General features: G+C 48.6%; 1 protein-coding gene across 2 annotated transcripts in view; it reads left to right on the forward strand.

The window, feature by feature from the left end:
- Positions 1-16781, forward strand: part of EVA1B (eva-1 homolog B) — a 161106-nt gene that overhangs the window by 117936 nt on the left and 26389 nt on the right. Inside the window, exon 1 of one of the 2 annotated variants that reach the window (XM_069622630.1) lies at positions 15739-16070. The exons of the other annotated variant lie outside the window; for it this stretch is intronic. The gene's annotated coding sequence lies outside the window, so the exon portion shown is untranslated. Of the gene's footprint in view, positions 1-15738; positions 16071-16781 lie in introns of those variants that run through there. 2 annotated transcript variants of the gene reach the window in all.

The following is a 16781-nucleotide window of genomic DNA, read 5'->3' on the forward strand; positions in this document are numbered from 1 at the left end:
CGTAACACAATGAAACAAACATTGACAATTCCACCAGTTTTGTGTAGGCGTGGGGAAGGCATTTGCCAGGCACTGCCATAGTGATAGTAACTTGCCATCGATGGCAGCAGCTGCAAAGTGGTGCAGGTACCGCACCAAATAACAGTCTTTAAGTGACATGAGACCAACAGGTTCTTCATTTCCCCACCCCTCATGTGGTTCTTCATTTCACCTTTCCTCCTGTGTTTCTCTTCCATCCGAATCATCCTGGAACATTGCATGAGAAAACAAAGCATCCCCACTTCCTTCACTACCCTCCCTCATGACAGTGACCATAGCCATGGGCCTTTTAACAGCCGTCACAGTTAGGGGCTCTGACTCATCACTAGACCCACCTCCTTCACTGCCTCTGCCACACCAATATACTCTCATCTACCAGCATTTGATGTTCTTCAGCTCTCCTCTTGCAAGCTGTCTAAACTTTGTCCTTCTTTCTTATTTCACTTTCCTTTTCACCAATGGCTTCATGGGGTCATAACCTACATGTCGTGGAATGTGTTCCTTCAGATGATGTCTGATCACTCTTCCACTGGGAGCACACCCCGTCACCTCACAGGGAATTGTGCTCCGGGACCCCCAACTGGCCCATAGAGTTGGGTTTTGCTCAGAAGCACTTTAAGACAAGATAGCCGCACCCATGAGATGTATGGGGGTGCAGATTTATACTTCAACACAAATCAATAAGGACAACTCAAACGGTTTGGCAAAGGGAGTCTATTTAATGACAAGTACAGAAAACGGGGAGTTATGAATATCAGCAATGGCGCAATCTTCCTTCTCGCTTCAACTCCAACGAACTTCATAAAAATCACAACATTTATATAAAAAACTTGTCATCATTGACGTGTAACACTCAAAGGTTGGCATGCAATTCTATTAGTTAGGAAAAGGTACCTTTAATATAGGTACTATATCTGTATATGGTAACGGAGTGAGGGGATTGGGTAAACACTGTCAGGTGGGCATCTAAGCCCCTCCTTCAAAAATGGCTACTGCAGACGTCACTAAAAGTACGACGTCCTATTGGTTCTACTAATTATAGGACCCTAGATTATTTGGTCCATTGTCATTGGGTTGGCAACAACCCCATGCATACTCTTCAACTTTGCTTAGCAGCACGCAGAATGGTCGGCCAGGTGTGGGGTGCCCCTAAGTTACCCGGCCTTCCTCCAATTATTGTTACAATCAATCCACTAAACAGGTTCCAGTCTTAAATACCTGGCAGAAAACTTACAAGTGCGTCTTGGACAATATTGCCCAATCAGCAAATCTGTTAGAGGCTAATCCGTCTAAGGTGAAGAAAAAACTCCTCGACTGGGATTGGATCTCGACCCAGGGAAAGCTCAATTCATTCAAGTCCCTGTCCTTGGTACGGGATGACCTTTATTGTAGAGGTACAGTGCTCCCCTATTTAGACAGATTCCCTTCTCTTAAAGAAAGGCACCAATTTCTGAGAATTCGCCTGAACCTCTACCCCACAAGAGAAGTTACGTGAAGAAGGACCAAAAACAGGGATGATCGGACCTTGTTATGTAGTTGCTGTGGTCAAGAGACTGAAACACTATACCATCTGATAATGAGTGGTACCTCATGAACACCTCTCAGAGATAAATGGTTGGCAAAACATTTTAAGAATTTTAAACTTAAACCGCCTCTAGAGAGGTGGTCTATCTTAAGATGGGGAGGAAAAGTTTCTCTGATTTTGGCACTGTTGAACTTTGCGAGAGAGAAATCTTTTTAAACTTTGGACACTTAGTGTTTTCTATGATCCATGAATTTAATTGTACATATAGTGGTCCAGTGCCTTCGTTCTTCAATATTGCTTTGTCTGAACATTGTGATTTGTTTATTTTTCCCTTTTTTCTTTCTTTTTTTTCTTTTTATTTATTTTTTCCTCCCCTTTTAGAGTTGGTTCCTTTGTCGGTTTTTTCTTCTTGTCCTGACTCGTTCTTTTCTTTTACATGTGTGCATTTAAAGTTCTTTTTTAAAACTAATTGATGCAATAAAAATGTTTAAAAAGTTACAATCAATCATCACTTTAGTAGCCATGTGTCAATTATTTCACTGTGGTTGGCCTCGAGACTGCATCTTCTGTCTGGAAAGAGTTTCGATAGCTTCATCTGGCCTGGTGCCATGCATAGGTGTGAACTCTTGCTTCTTATTGATCGGTTGGTCACGTGATTAGGACACTGTGAATTTGCCTCTTTTCCATCAATTTGTGTATTTGATTTTTGTTTCACCCACCACCTGCCTTCTTCGTCTTATCTCGCCCTTTCAGAGGCAGGATATTCTGTTCTTAGTTTCAATTAAATGTAGCTACTGTTCGTTTCTCCTACTGATACGACCTTGGCTTCTCTGGCACGAGTTGCCTCAGCTGGGTTTCGTTTCAGCCTCTCTTCTTGATTTTTCTAAATATGAAGCCTTCTTTTGTGTGGCCTTTAGTAACCCTTGGTTGATTCTGTTTCTTGTTCAAAGTGGAGATGCACTTATATAATATACTTTGTTTGAGGTAGATTATGTATAGTGGTGCTTGCCGCACTATCCTTCTATTAAGCATAGCAAGCTGCATGATTTTCTTAGCTTTCTTACGGTTCCAAGCAAATGTACAGGTGTAGACTTTGACATCGTCCTTTTACTTTAGGTTCATGATATCCTTGTTCATAGCATTTCATCTCTTTGCATCATTCTTTGGTCGTGATTTCTTCCATATGTGAGTCAGTCCTGACTCTCGTGACGTCACCAGTCGTCTTCCATTAAGACCTTTTTAGTTTCTTCAGGGACTGTACTCAGACGATCTTCATTTCGTCTCACCTGTTGGTAGGGTTTCCTCAATGGATATCTTACTGTCCATGATTTCCTTGGTATTGGTACTTCAATAGGTGCTGTTCTTCTGATAGGTACTGGACAGAGCCCTACTGCGGCTATCTGCTGGTTTATTTGCTCATCATACGTCACATATCTCGGTGTGAATGTTCCTGGTACTTCAAAATGGGCGGTTGGAGTGCAGGCTTAATTTGGGACCTCCTCTACAGGATCCTTCGCTATCTTTTTAGGAGTTGTGGATTGTCCTGCTGCTTTTCCTGAGGCATCCAACTTCTTCTTCCAAACATTAATGCTTGATCAGTTACGGCCACATCACTTTGCTCCCTCATTAGTCTCTTCAAATCCCTACAGCTCACCTCCCCGTTCTCAAAGTGTTCTGTGGTTTTGCACTGCCCTCCATTCAATGTTAACTGCGCATTGGATCTGTAGGTTGGTAATAAAGAGGCTCTCTCTCTGCACATGACCCAGAAGTGATCTCCCAGACCACATCTCATACACCTTCGACCAATAGCCGGACACCGACCTTTGTGTGGAAACCCAAATCCACATCTATAACACAATCTTCGCAGCCGACTTCTGTCGATACCATTTCAGGTGCTTTGACAGAACAACATGCTTGAGTATCGGGACTGTCTTTGTACATTAGCTCTGATTTCAGCTATTGTATCCAGCTCTCTCTTGTTTTCCATATTGGCCGCTTGTTTCTCAATTCTTTCATACATTCTCGCTTATTCCAGAATGTCCTTTAATGGAAGGGATACTCTTAGAAGATGTTTCCGGAACTCCGACGATGTGCAACTCTTAATTATTCTTATCCTAATTGACTCATCATTACTAAAGTTTGCAAATTCACAGTACGTTGCTTTTTCTTGTAACCGCAACACAAATCGTGCAATTGTGTGCACTGGTTAAATGTATAGTGTTCATAATCTCTATTAAGAGGAACCATCAATCATTCACTTATGGCAGCAATAAGAAACTGGTATGATGTTCTCTCTTCAGTAGTTATTCCCTTGATGACATTCTTCATTTCTTTCCCAACCAGATTTATAAATATGTCTAATTTGTTTGGAACATTTTCATTCCCTACTGCTCTTAAAAATTCCTCAAATTCCTCCACCCATTCCTACCAGCGCCTCCCCTGGTCATCATGCTGCTCAAAGCTGAATGGGTTTGGTCGCAGTAGAAAACTGACCGGGTTTGTGGGTATGGATGCCCCGGACATGCCTTCAGATGGGTTTGTGTGTTCCTTTACATTGTCGAGAGACATGCTTGTTTATATTCCACTGTTCCAAAGGTTTTATGCTGTCAGAATTCGTTTTAAAAGCAATTGTCTTCCATGTACTTTCTTTGTGCTTTTGTTTGTTGATTTGTTGTTGTTTGTTTCTATTTCCACTTGTATTTTTTGTTTTCCTGAACTTTATTCATTAGAATCCCTTTTGATCTTGTGTGTTTAATTACTTTGCTTTGTTTAAGTTTTGGGTCAGCAGGAACACTGTATTAATAAATTCAACTCGTTGAAATTCCTCTTAATCATGCATGTTTTGCATTTTGTCGTTGTTCTCCAGCCTTAAGTTTGTCATGTGCATTCATCCTTTACAGTACAGTGTTTACTTTATAATTCACTATCTTGATTGTGGTATGCTAGTATCACTTGTTGTTTCAAAATTAGTTATTTTGCCTTTGATGTTTTATTTTGTTGTTTTTTTTTACTTGTATTTCCTATTCACAGTCTTTATTTATCTGCGCCTGCTTCACTTTCTTTCTTGCCTCCATATTACTTCTGCTATACAAGAGCAGTAGTCCAAACTTTTTGCTTTGCTATGTTTCTTTCTGTTTGTTTCATTCTTTTAATTACTATAGTTTATTTCTTGTTCATGTACTTGTTTCACGTGTTTTGTTTCCCCCTCGTATGTGACTTTCATGCTACAATCTACGCACAGTATCCATACTCCCTTTCAATTGTTCTATTTATCATGTGCACGATTCTATTCTGCTGTGTCATTGAAGCCACTTGGTTTTCGTGTTGTTTTATTTGTTCTGTCACGTTTATTTCATTTGTTGTCTTTTTCCTTTAGCTTCCATCTCTACTGTTGTCTTATTCATCACAACTGTTGCAATATGTCATTGTGCATTCTCTTCAACATTAGTTCAACGTTTGAGCAAGTATGTGAATTCTAAATGCTTTGTTATGAAAATGCCACCGTAATATATTCTTTCAATTCTTTCGTAGATCGGTATGTGCTGCACTTTCATACCTTGCGTGCCATTTCCTTCATAGCATTCTATTGATTATTCGTCTCTGCTTTGCACTGTCCCTATTAAACTCGCTTTAGTTTCGTTTCCGTACGCTACTTCATGTTCATACGCTGCGTTGCTATGACAACTCTGGCACTTTGTTTTGATTCAGCAAATATGGTGGCACGTATTTCACATACTTAGGTCCTTTCCTCTTGACATTACACGTGAACCTCCAACGATCCTGTGCTGCGCCTCTCACTCTGGTGTGTTACGTTATCTTGTGTTCTATTTTAAAAAATGCCTTTTCTGTTTAGCAACTTTCTCCACAAATAAATGTATATACTGCCATCAATTATGCTATTCTATTGGCATTACAGTCCTTAAATGTCCAAATACGACGGCCGCATCGCGCGTCTTACCATCTTTTATTTCCTATTTCCTTCTTGCTAGCAGGCTTTCACAGGTTATCCTTTGAGACGAAGCTTTCAGTTTTCTTTCTTTTATTTTATCGGGCTATCTGTCCATCCTTAATTTTCCTTTTTCTTTGTCAGCCAGTTCCTCGGGCTGTCAGTCTTACTGGACCTCTCTCTTCAACCTCGTGGGTCACTTTTCTCCTCGTCACCAAATGTTCTGTACTTCTCTTACACAACTATAATTATAAAGCCATCCTTAAATAACAACATGAGACGGTCTGCAAGTCTATTCCTCTTTATTCATACATATCAACTGAACTTTCCTTTCCTTCCTCCCATTCCATTCCACCTTCAAGTTCTACCCCAGCTACATTCCACGTTCTACCAACCACAACAGCCACCTCAAGGGGTTCACCCAACGGATGGTTTTGAATAAAGGGGCAGTGTCCAGAGCAGACAAGTTCAGGGGGTATAGGTTTTGGCGAGAGAAGCTTTTAAGGAAGAACAAGAACAACTGCAGGAAGTAGAAGTAATCATGGGTATAGAATCTTCGGAATGGTTGTCCCTGGTGGTTGTTCCCTGTAAGCAGGATGGAGGGATGCGCATGTGTGTCATCCTGTGGGAATTGAATAACAACATATGGGTTGAAAGGCATCCGCTGCCCAACATCAATGAGCTATCAGCCACTATGGGGCGAGCTTCTTGGTTTATAACCCTTAATCTAGCACCCGTATTTCACCAAATAGATTTGCATATGTCATCACGCCTTCTAACGTCTCTTGTCACACCTTTTGGGACATTTAGATTTTGCAGAATGCCTTTTTGCCTTCTGTCCCGATCATCTGTGTTCCAATGATTGATGCAGAAACTATTTGGTGATATAGAGGGCATTATTTATTTTCGGGGTGGCATATTGGTGTGGGGAGAACAAAAGAGGAACATGATGTCATAGTGCTTGGGGTTCTAAAAATATTGCAAGAAAGTGGGTTGACAGTTAAGCTAACCAAATGTCATATTAAAGTGCATTGTGTCATTTATTTAGGTTGCACCATTGATGCAAAGGGTATAGCAAGGGAGGGCCTGGTCAAGGTCATGTTGCAAATGCTCTCACCGGCAAATAGCATCTGAGATCAATCTCAGGCACATCCGAAAATTACATTAGGTTCATTCCATTGTACTATGAAAGGACAGCCCATATGAGGGAGTTATTGAAAAAAGCAAACATTTGATTGGTCGGACCACCATCGGGGAGTGTTTAATTATATCAAGCTAAATGAGGATGAGGCACCCTCGCTAGCCACTTTTGATCTCAAGAGCAAAACAGTGTTAACAGTCGATACCAGTGATGTGGGGGGTAGGGGCGGTTTTGGCACAATGGCAGGTCGGAGAGTGCAGGACCATTGCGTTTGCCTCCAAGATGCTGAGGGAACACCATAGGAGGTATGCAGTCATTGCAAGGGAAGGGTTGGCTGGATAATTGGCCTCAAAACATTTCTGCATGCTCTTGTGGGGGATTTGATATGTAGTGCGGACTGATCACCAACCCTTGGTGTATCTAATGACTACCAAGGGTTTAGCCTCTGTATCTCCTTGAATTGTGAGGTGGATGGTTGACCTGCAGGAATATAACTTTGTGGTCGAATATGTGCAGGCCAACATAATGCTGTGGTGGATTGTCTGTCGAGGTTGTCTAAACCTAGTTTGGAAGGTGTGGCAGAGTAAGATAACACGCAAGTAGCATGTATTGTACCTGCCATAGACAAATGGACATGAGAAAAGCAGTCAGAGTGGGATTGTGAACTGTGGCGGATCCGCGTAGGGTTGTGATAAGAATGTGGACAGGTGCAGCGAAGCGCTGAAAGTGAGAAATATAATGGAGTTCCAGAGCAGTTGGCAGAAAGCCTGTGGGGTGTGATCAGGAAAAGTAGAATAATTCCACCACTGACATTGAGGAGTCAACTAATAACATTGGCACACGGGGGGCACATGGCAAGAACACGTACCAAGAGACGGTCGCTTGAAGCATATTGGTGGCGAAGGATGGATACCGAGGTTGACCAGGTTGTGAGGGATTGCGTGCCATGCTCAATAAGTGATTAGTCAAATTACAAGAGCACAACCGAGTATATCGATAGAGATTCCTGATAAAGTGTGGAGCAAAGTTGCACTACGCAAATTAACAAGGGGGTCCTGGGAGTCCTTCTGCCAGACATTAGTCCTGGTTACGAGAGACTTACCCAGAGTCTTTAGCTCACTATCTTTCACAGAGAAGAAATATCCCAAACATATCAGCCTTTGTCCTGCCCTGGGGCAGTCCAGCACTGAAATGCTAGGCAAGCATTTCGGTGCTGGACTACCCCAGGGCAGGACAAAGACTGATATGTTTGGGATATTTCTTCTCTGTGAAAGATAGTGAGCTAAAGACTCTGGGTAAGTCTCTCGTAACCAGGACTAATGTCTGGCAGAGAGACTCCCAGGACCCCCCTTGTCAATTTGCAAAGTTGCACTAGACATAATGGGCCCCATTGATATGTTTGGTGAAGGTGCTAGATTTGTCTTGGTATTGACTAATTATACTTCAATGTGGACAGAGGTGTCTTCGGTGCGGTCTGTGACGACCACCAGTGTCATCCGTTTTTTACAGATGGAGCTTGAGAAGGAAGGGATACCAGAAGGGCTGGTGACAGACAATGGCGTGCAATGTGTGTCACAACAGATGAAGGATTTTTTAGAGAAATGGGGCATAAGACACCACAGGACAGCGCTGCATAACCCTTGGTGTAATGGGTTAGTAGAGTGGGCGAATGAGTTTGTCAAATATACCATTCAGTTGGCTCTGGCAAGTAGGCTCAATTGGCACATGGTACTAACTGAAGCAATTTCGGCGCTTAGGCATACCCCATCTATCTTGATGGGGTGCACCCGTTTTGAATTGATGTGGCCATAAGGGCGTAAGGAAAACTAAGGGGAGCTCCACAAACTGCAGGAACTAGAACTACTTTCCGCACGACGTTCATTCTAAATCACAGACGCTGGTCCAGACCATATCTATTGCTCGTGTGATCAGGTTCACACAGCTTTTTCCAAAGGAATCAGGCGCACTGGTGCGCTTCGGTGACATTTCTTAAACAAGTTATGTACATCCGCGCGACCCGACACACGCTTACAAAAGGTGCAATATAGTGCACCACAGAATTGTCTGCACCAGTTTAAAACGTCAGCGGGTGCCATTGAGGTTTACTCTCTATCTGTCCCACATGTGGATTTACCAATCAACAGCGCACCTTGGGCACACCTATCCCAACCTTGCTGGTCGTCCAATTCAGTGAAGGACCAAGCTCACATAGTCCGCCAGTTCATTAGTAGGGGCTGAACAGAGACCGTTCCTCCTGATGAAGGTGGTTGCCTGTTCCATTCTCCACCGAAACGCCAGTTGTGCCGCTCACGCTTGTGTACTACTTGGTATACTATTCCTTTCTCACTATAACAGCGGTTGGCGCGTCACGCTAACGATAAACTATTGGTCCACGTTTTGGCAACAGCGGTTGGTGTACTTCATTCATTTTGCTCTCATTTATCAGCCTCTTTCTGGCATTTAGCCGCCAGTTGAGGATGCTTTCATTGTACTCTACTTCCTAGCCTTTAGGCACCACGCCCTACATAACCAAAATGTGGTCGCCTTTTGGCCACTGGTGAAAATGGATGTGAATTTGTATTCCCATATTCGTGTTAGCCAGGGCTAGTTAGCAAGCTGGTTTCTGCTTCGGCGCTTGAATGTTAATTTGTGTTGAAAGAATTCTATAAATCGATATTCATGTGTTTGAGTTCTTAATTCATTTCTTACTGTAAATGTCATGGTGGAGTTTTCTTTTGTCATTCATTTCTCTGTTGCTGCTCCTCCGTAGTAGATTGCTGACAACAATCAGCCTTGTTTTCAAGACCGTTCTCGTCTAGCTCTCTACCTCATGGTTTCCTTCCCTACCTGAGCAGTCTTCCTCTTTAGCGCCATGATGCCCTTGGGCAACCGTGCGCTCTATAAGTGTAGATAACATAACATATATTTTTATATTATAATTCGTCTAAATTGTCTTTTCATTTTGTTCACCTGGAAATGTCTACACACTAATTTTATTGTATTGTTTGACTTGCTAATAAATGTAAAAAAAACTCCCTTTTTTTCAAACTGTGGTGTATTGACTTGATACATACATTACACACGTGTACCATGTACCATGAATAGGATGAATTGGATGATTTAATCATATAACCATTTTTTTGTTTTTTGAATAAATTCAAAAATCAACCTGAAATGATACACACGGGACCACCCTTTTGTTGCTCACGCAAGGGCCACTCCAAGTTGTCCCCCTTGAGTTTGGGTAGAGGTGCCCAGGTCTCTGTTGCTATGAAAGACGTGGTTGAGCAGGTTAATAAAAAGACAGACAGCACCAGAAGCTGTGAGGGGCAAGCACAGGATGAGGAAGTACTGGTGTTGGTTGGGGATGTGGTCAAGGAGAGAAACCCTCTGTTTGTAGGATACGGACTGCCAGGATATTTGGCACCTGCCGGGGTGTGGGCGTAGGATACGTCAAGGTGGCAGATGGCACGGTGAGGAGCAAAAGTCATATGTTGGTGCTGGAGTGGCGTTGTGCCACTTGGGGAGCAAAGTGAAAGTGCAGGAGTGTGTTGAGGTGAAGTGGCGGAAAGTAAACAGGAAGTTGGAGAAGGAATACCGCAAAGAAGAGAAGATACTGGTGCTGGGATGGAGCCTGTCAGGAAGAACTATGTTGATAGCAGGCGCTCTCCAAGGGTCAGCATCTTCCAAGATTACGTGTGTACGTGATGGTGGGTGGGGGGGGCTGTGTAACGGGGGAGGGGTGTTATGGTTTGGGGTCTACTTTGTTATTCTGTATTTATCCTTCTGTGTAAATTGATGTTTACCTTTGTGTGTCTTCTTGGTCGCATGCCATGGAGCTTCTGGAACTGGAACCCTGGCACCTGGGTCAGTTGGAAGGATGGAGTTGCTTCATTAATGCTTCCTCCTCTTTAAGGTGTCCCCCACCTCTTCATTAGACCCCCCCCTCTTTACGGTCCCCCCAGAGGCCCATCCTTGGCTCTCCCACACTTACCTAATAAACCTCTCCTCGGCTCTCCCCACTCTTCCTGAGAGCCCCTCCTCGGCTCGCCCCACTCCTACCTGAGAGGCTGCACCTAGGATCTCCCCACTCCTACATGAGAAGCGCTCTTCGGCTCTCCCTACTCATTAGCACCCCCTCCTCGGCTCTTCCCTCCAGGGTGAGACCCCCTTTTTGAATCCCATTCCTACCTACCAGGTCCCGGCTCGGATTGGCCTAGTGGGCAATAGAATCATGCCAAAGTGCCAGGCCGTGATTTTTGTATTTGCCCGGAACGAGACACTTTTTCCCCCCCAGAGTTGCCCATTTTCATAAGTTACGGCACTAGTTGTAAACGGTTATTTGTGATCTTACAATTACAGAGTGGTAAATTTCATCATGGATCAAATACCGAAAAACACTGATTTCGTTTCTTTTATGATTTGGGTTTCTCCACCAAACCCCCTGTATTTTAACGCTTAAAATGCCACCCCAACTCCATCCTGGCCCATTTTAACCCCTTTACTCTACTACCCTTTATTTATTTAATTAATGGTCGCTGGGTTTTTCAGCGTTTTAGTCCACTTTGAAATGTACCACTCTGTTTTGTTTCAGATATTTTGGCTGGATAGCTTTTAAACCAATGTTACTAAGCAAAGATACTTTCAAATGCATTATTTGCAACACGTTTTCCAACCAACATCCCCTTGGGTAGTACTCAAGTAATGATTTGTAATGTGTGACTGCGGGCTACTTTTCTCCTAGAATCTCCCCACTCCTACCTGAGAGGCAACTCTAAGGCTCTTCCCACTCCTACCTGAGAGGCCACTCTAAGTCTCTCCCCACTCCTACCTGAGAGGCCGCTCGTAGGCTCTCCCCGATTCTCCCCACTCCTATCTGAGAGGCCACTCTAAGTCTCTCCCCACTCCAACCTGAGAGGCCGCTCCTAGGCTCTCCCCGATTCTCCCCACTCCTACCTGAGAGGCCACTCTTAGGCTCTACCCGATTCTCCCCATTCCTACCTGAGAGGCCACTCTTAGGCTCTCCCCGACTCTCCCCACTCCTACCTGAGAGGCCACTCGAACACTCTTCCCACTCCTACCTGAGAGGCCACTCTTAGGCTCTCCCCACTCCTACCTGAGAGGCCGCTCGTAGGCTTTCCCTGATTCTCCCCACTCCTACCTGAGAGGCCACTCTTAGGCTCTCCCCGACTCTCCCCACTCCTACCTGAGAGCCCACTCTAACACTCTTCCCACTCCTACCTGAGAGGCCACTCTTAGGCTCTCCCACTCCTACCTGAGAGGCCACTCTTAGTCTCTTCCCGATTCTCCCCACTCCTACCTGAGAGGCCACTCTTAGGCTCTACCCGATTCTCCCCATTCCTACCTAAGAGGCCACTCTTAGGCTCTCCCTGACTCTCCCCACTCCTCCCTGAGAGGCCACTCTAACACTCTTCCCACTCCTACCTGAGAGGCCACTCTTAGGCTCTCCCACTCCTACCTGAGAGGCCACTCTTAGGCTCTCCCCGATTCTCCCCACCCCTACCTGAGAGGCCACTCTTAGGCTCTCCCCGATTCTCCCCATTCGTACCTGAGAGGCCACTCTTAGGCGCTCCCCGACTCTCCCCACTCCTACCTGAGAGGCAACTCTAAGGCTCTACCCATTCCTACCTGAGAGGCCACTCTAAGTCTCTCCCCACTCCTACCTGAGAGGCCGCTCGTAGGCTCTCCCCGATTCTCCCCACTCCTACCTGAGAGGCCACTCTTAGGCTCTACCCGATTCTCCCCATTCCTACCTGAGAGGCCACTCTTAGGCTCTCCCCGACTCTCCCCACTCCTACCTGAGAGGCCACTCGAACACTCTTCCCACTCCTACCTGAGAGGCCACTCTTAGGCTCTCCCCACTCCTACCTGAGAGGCCGCTCGTAGGCTTTCCCTGATTCTCCCCACTCCTACCTTAGAGGCCCCTTTTAGGCTCTCCCCGACTCCCCCCACTCCTACCTGAGAGGACACTCTTAGCCTCTCCCCGATTCTCCCCATTCCTACCTGAGAGGCCACTCTTAGGCTCTCCCCGACTCTCCCCACTCCTACCTGAGAGCCCACTCTAACACTCTTCCCACTCCTACCTGAGAGGCCACTCTTAGGCTCTCCCACTCCTACCTGAGAGGCCACTCTTAGGCTCTCCCCGATTCTCCCCATTCCTACCTGAGAGGCCACTCTTAGGCTCTCCTCGACTCTCCCCACTCCTACCTGAGATCCCACTCTAACACTCTTCCAACTCCTACCTGAGAGGCCACTCTTAGGCTCTACCCGATTCTCCCCATTCCTACCTGAGAGGCCACTCTTAGCCTCTCCCCGACTCTCCCCACTCCTACCTGAGAGGCCACTATAACACTCTTCCCACTCCTACCTGAGAGGCCACTCTTAGGCTCTCCCCGATTCTCCCCACCCCTACCTGAGAGGTCACTCTTCGGCTCTCCCCACTCCTACCCGAGAGGCCATTTTTGGCTCTCCCCGACTCTCCCCACCCCTACCTGAGAGGCCACTCTTAGGCTCTCCCCGACTCTCCCCACTTCGACCTGAGAGGCCACTCTAAGGCTCTCCCCGACTCTCCCCACTCCTACCTGAGAGGCCACTCTAAAGCTCTCCCCACTCCTACCTGAGAGGCCACCTTTAGGCTCTCCCCGACTCTCCCCACCCCTACCTGAGAGGCCACTTTTAGGCCCTCCCCGACTCTCCTCACTCCTACCTGAGAGGCCACTCTAAGGCTCTCCCCGACTCTCCCCACTCCCACCCGAGAGGCCACTCTAAAGCTCTCCCCACTCCTACCTGAGAGGCCACTCTTAGGCTCTCCCGACTCTCCCCACCCCTACCTGAGAGGCCACTCTTAGGCTCGCCCCGACTCTCCCCACTCCTACCTAAGACTCCCCTCGTTTGGCTCTCCTTAGCTCTCCCCACTCCTACCTGGGGTGCTCCCTTAGGCTCTACCCATTCCTACACGAAGCCCCCCTCAAGTCCGTCCACTCCTACCTAAGAGGCCGTTTTTAGCCTGGTGGAGGTGGAGAACAAACTTGCAATCGGGAATAGCGAGAGTGTTGCCAAACAAGCCTATGGTAGCGCTGGGGTAGGGTAAGTCACGTGTGGATATTACACTACCGGCCCGCTACAGGTCGGTGCCACCACCCTGCATTGTACCCTAGCATGCCTCTTCCTCAAACATATCAAACTTTCAGAGGCAGAAGCCGGCACCATAGCTCCACTGGCATGTCTCTTTCCCAACCCTACCAGCTTTTCAGAAGCAGGCAACCTTCACAGTATCCACCATGACAGATGCCAGTGCCCCCACCCTACCGGCATTTCACCCCACCGAGGTCCTTCTGCCTCTGTCACATGAAAAGTCGCGATTATTTACTTGTATACTTCAATATCAAGAAATGTACGCTGTAAACCTCAAACAGCCCAACGTAAAACTCACCCAGAAGCCCCCCTGCCTAGCTGTGCCCAATATGGCTGACTCTATCACAGCCTCTGCCAGCCCTCCAGAAGCGTCACCCAACTGTGCCCATCCCTGCCAGCCTTCCAGCAGCGCCCCCTAACTGTGCCCAGCCCTGCCATATGACCGACGCTGCACCAGCCCTGCCAGTCTTCCAGAAGCGCCACCCAACTGTGCCCAGCCCTGCCATATGACTGACGCTGCCCCAGCCCTGCCAGCCTTCCAGAAGCGCCACCTAACTGTGCCCAGCCCTGCCATATGACCGACGCTGCCCCAGCCCTGCCAGCCTTCCAGAAGCGCCACCCAACTGTGCCCAGCCCTGCCATGTGACTGACGCTGCCCCAACCCTGCCATCCTTCCAGAAGCGCCACCCAACTGTGCCCAGTCCTGCCATGTGACCGACGCTGCCCCAGCCCTGCCAGCCTTCCAGAAGTGCCACCCAACCGTGCCCAGCCCTGCCATATGGCTGACTCTACCACAGCCTCTGCCACCCTTGCAGAAGCTCCACCTAACTGTGCCCAGCCCTGTCATATAACTGACGCTGCCCAAAGCCATGCCATACTTGCAGAAGCGCCACCTAACTGTGCCCAGCCCTGCCATATGGCTGACTCTGCCACATCCTCTGCCAGCCTTCCAGAAGCGCCGCCTAACTGTGCCCAGCCCTGCCATATGACCGACGCTGCCCCAGCCCTGCCAGCCTTCCAGAGGCGCCACCCAACTGTGCCCAACCCTGCCATATGGCTGAATCTGCCACAGCCTCTGCCACCCTTGTAGAAGCGCCACCTAACTGTGCCCATCCCTGTCATATGACTGACGCTGTCCCAACCCATGCAGCCTTCCGTAGGCGCCATCCTACAATATGACTGACGCTGCCCCAACCCTGCCATCCTTCCAGAAGCGCCACCCAACTGTGCCCAGCCCTGCCAAATGACCGACGCTGCCCCAGCCCTGCCAGCCTTCCAGAAGTGCCACCCAACTGTGCCCAGCCCTGCCATATAACCGACGCTGTCCCAGCCTTCCAGAAGCGCCACCCAACTGTGCCCAGCTCTGCCATATGGCTGACTCTGCCACAGCCTCTGCCACCCTTGCAGAAGCGCCACCTAACTGTGCCCAGCCCTGCCATATGACCGACGCTGCCCCAGCACTGCCAGCCTTCCAGAAGCGCCACCTAACTGTGCCCAGCCCTGCCAAATGGCTGACGCTGCCCCAAGCCCTGCGCCTTCCGCAGGCGCCATCCTACAATATGACTGACGCTGCCCCAAGCCCTGCCACCCTTCCAGAAGCGCCACCTAACTGTGCCCAGCCCTGCCATATGGCTGACTCTGCCACAGCCTCTACCACCCTTGCAGAAGCGCCACCTAACTTTGCCCAGCCCTACCACATGACTGACGCTGCCCCAAGCCCTGCCAGCCTTCCGCAAGCGCCATCTGCCATATGACTGAGCCCCAGCCTGTGTGCGGGGAGCATCCCTGGCCGCCATGCTGTCCAGTGGGGCCTGGCGCACAGATGAGTGTTTATAACCCCAGCCCCGGCTCCACCCCTGCTTCCTCTGCCCCGCCCCCCTGGCACCGGGGCCGGCGGCAGAAGAGTTTGGGAGTTCCTCGGAGCTGCTAGAAGGGAGCAGTGCCCGGATACTCGCCTAGGAAGGACTGACTGGAGGTGCCCGGGTACCCCGCGGACTGGCTGGGGAGACAGTGCCAGGATACCCGCCTGGTAAGGACGGGCAGGGGTGCAGCATGTGCTCAGAATACAAATGCCCGCCTAGAAGGACTAACTGAAGCGTGGGGGCTAGTACTGGAAGCAGTGCCCGGATACCCGCCTGGTAAGGAGTGTGTAAGCATCGCCAGGATACCCATCGGGTAAGGAGCGGCTGGGGAAGCAGTGCCGGCGCCCTGGAGTGCAGCGTGATAAGGACAGGCTGGAGGAAGCATCGCTGAAATCCCGTCTGGTAAGGACTGGCTCCGAGTTCTGATACTCGCCCGGTAAGGGCTGCTTACGGGGAGCAGTGCCCGCCTAGCCGCTTGGGAAGGGGGGCCAGTGCCCATTTACCAGCCTGGAAAGGAAAACCAGCCGCCATTCTCCCTGCTCTAGAGTTTGGTGATGGGTGTGATGGGGGAGAGTAGCCGTGTAGCCGTCTGGTTAAGGTCTGATTACGGGAGCAGTGCTCCCCTAGCCGCTTGGTAAGGGGGACTGGCTGGGGGGCAGTGCCCATTTAGCCGCCTGGAAAGGAAAGCCGGCCTCCATTCGCCCTGCTCGGTAGTTCGGTGATAGGTGGGGTGGGTTGGTGGGGGAGGGGGAGTAACCGGGTAGCCACCTGATAAGGTCTGGTTACGGGGAGCAGTGCCCGTGTACCCGCTTGGTAAGGAGAAACGGCTGGGGGCAGTGCCCATGTAACCGCCTAGAAAGCAAAGCTGGCCTCCATTCGCCCTGCTCTGGAGTTTGCTGATCAGTATAGTGGGCGGGAGGGGGGGGGGGTAGCCGGGTAGCCGTCTGATTAGGTCTGCTTACGGGGAGCAGTGCCCGTGTACCCGCTTGGTAAGGAGAAACGGCTGGGGGCAGTGCCCATTTAACCGCCTGGAAAGCAAAGCTGGCCTCCATTCGCCCTTCTCTGGAGTTTGGCAATGCAGGGGGGGTGGTAATGGTTGTTCTCGGGGAATTT

This window comes from Ambystoma mexicanum, chromosome 11, assembly GCF_040938575.1.
Source record: "Ambystoma mexicanum isolate Mex_15411 chromosome 11, UKY_AmexF1_1, whole genome shotgun sequence".
Classification (NCBI taxonomy): Eukaryota; Metazoa; Chordata; class Amphibia; order Caudata; family Ambystomatidae; genus Ambystoma; species Ambystoma mexicanum.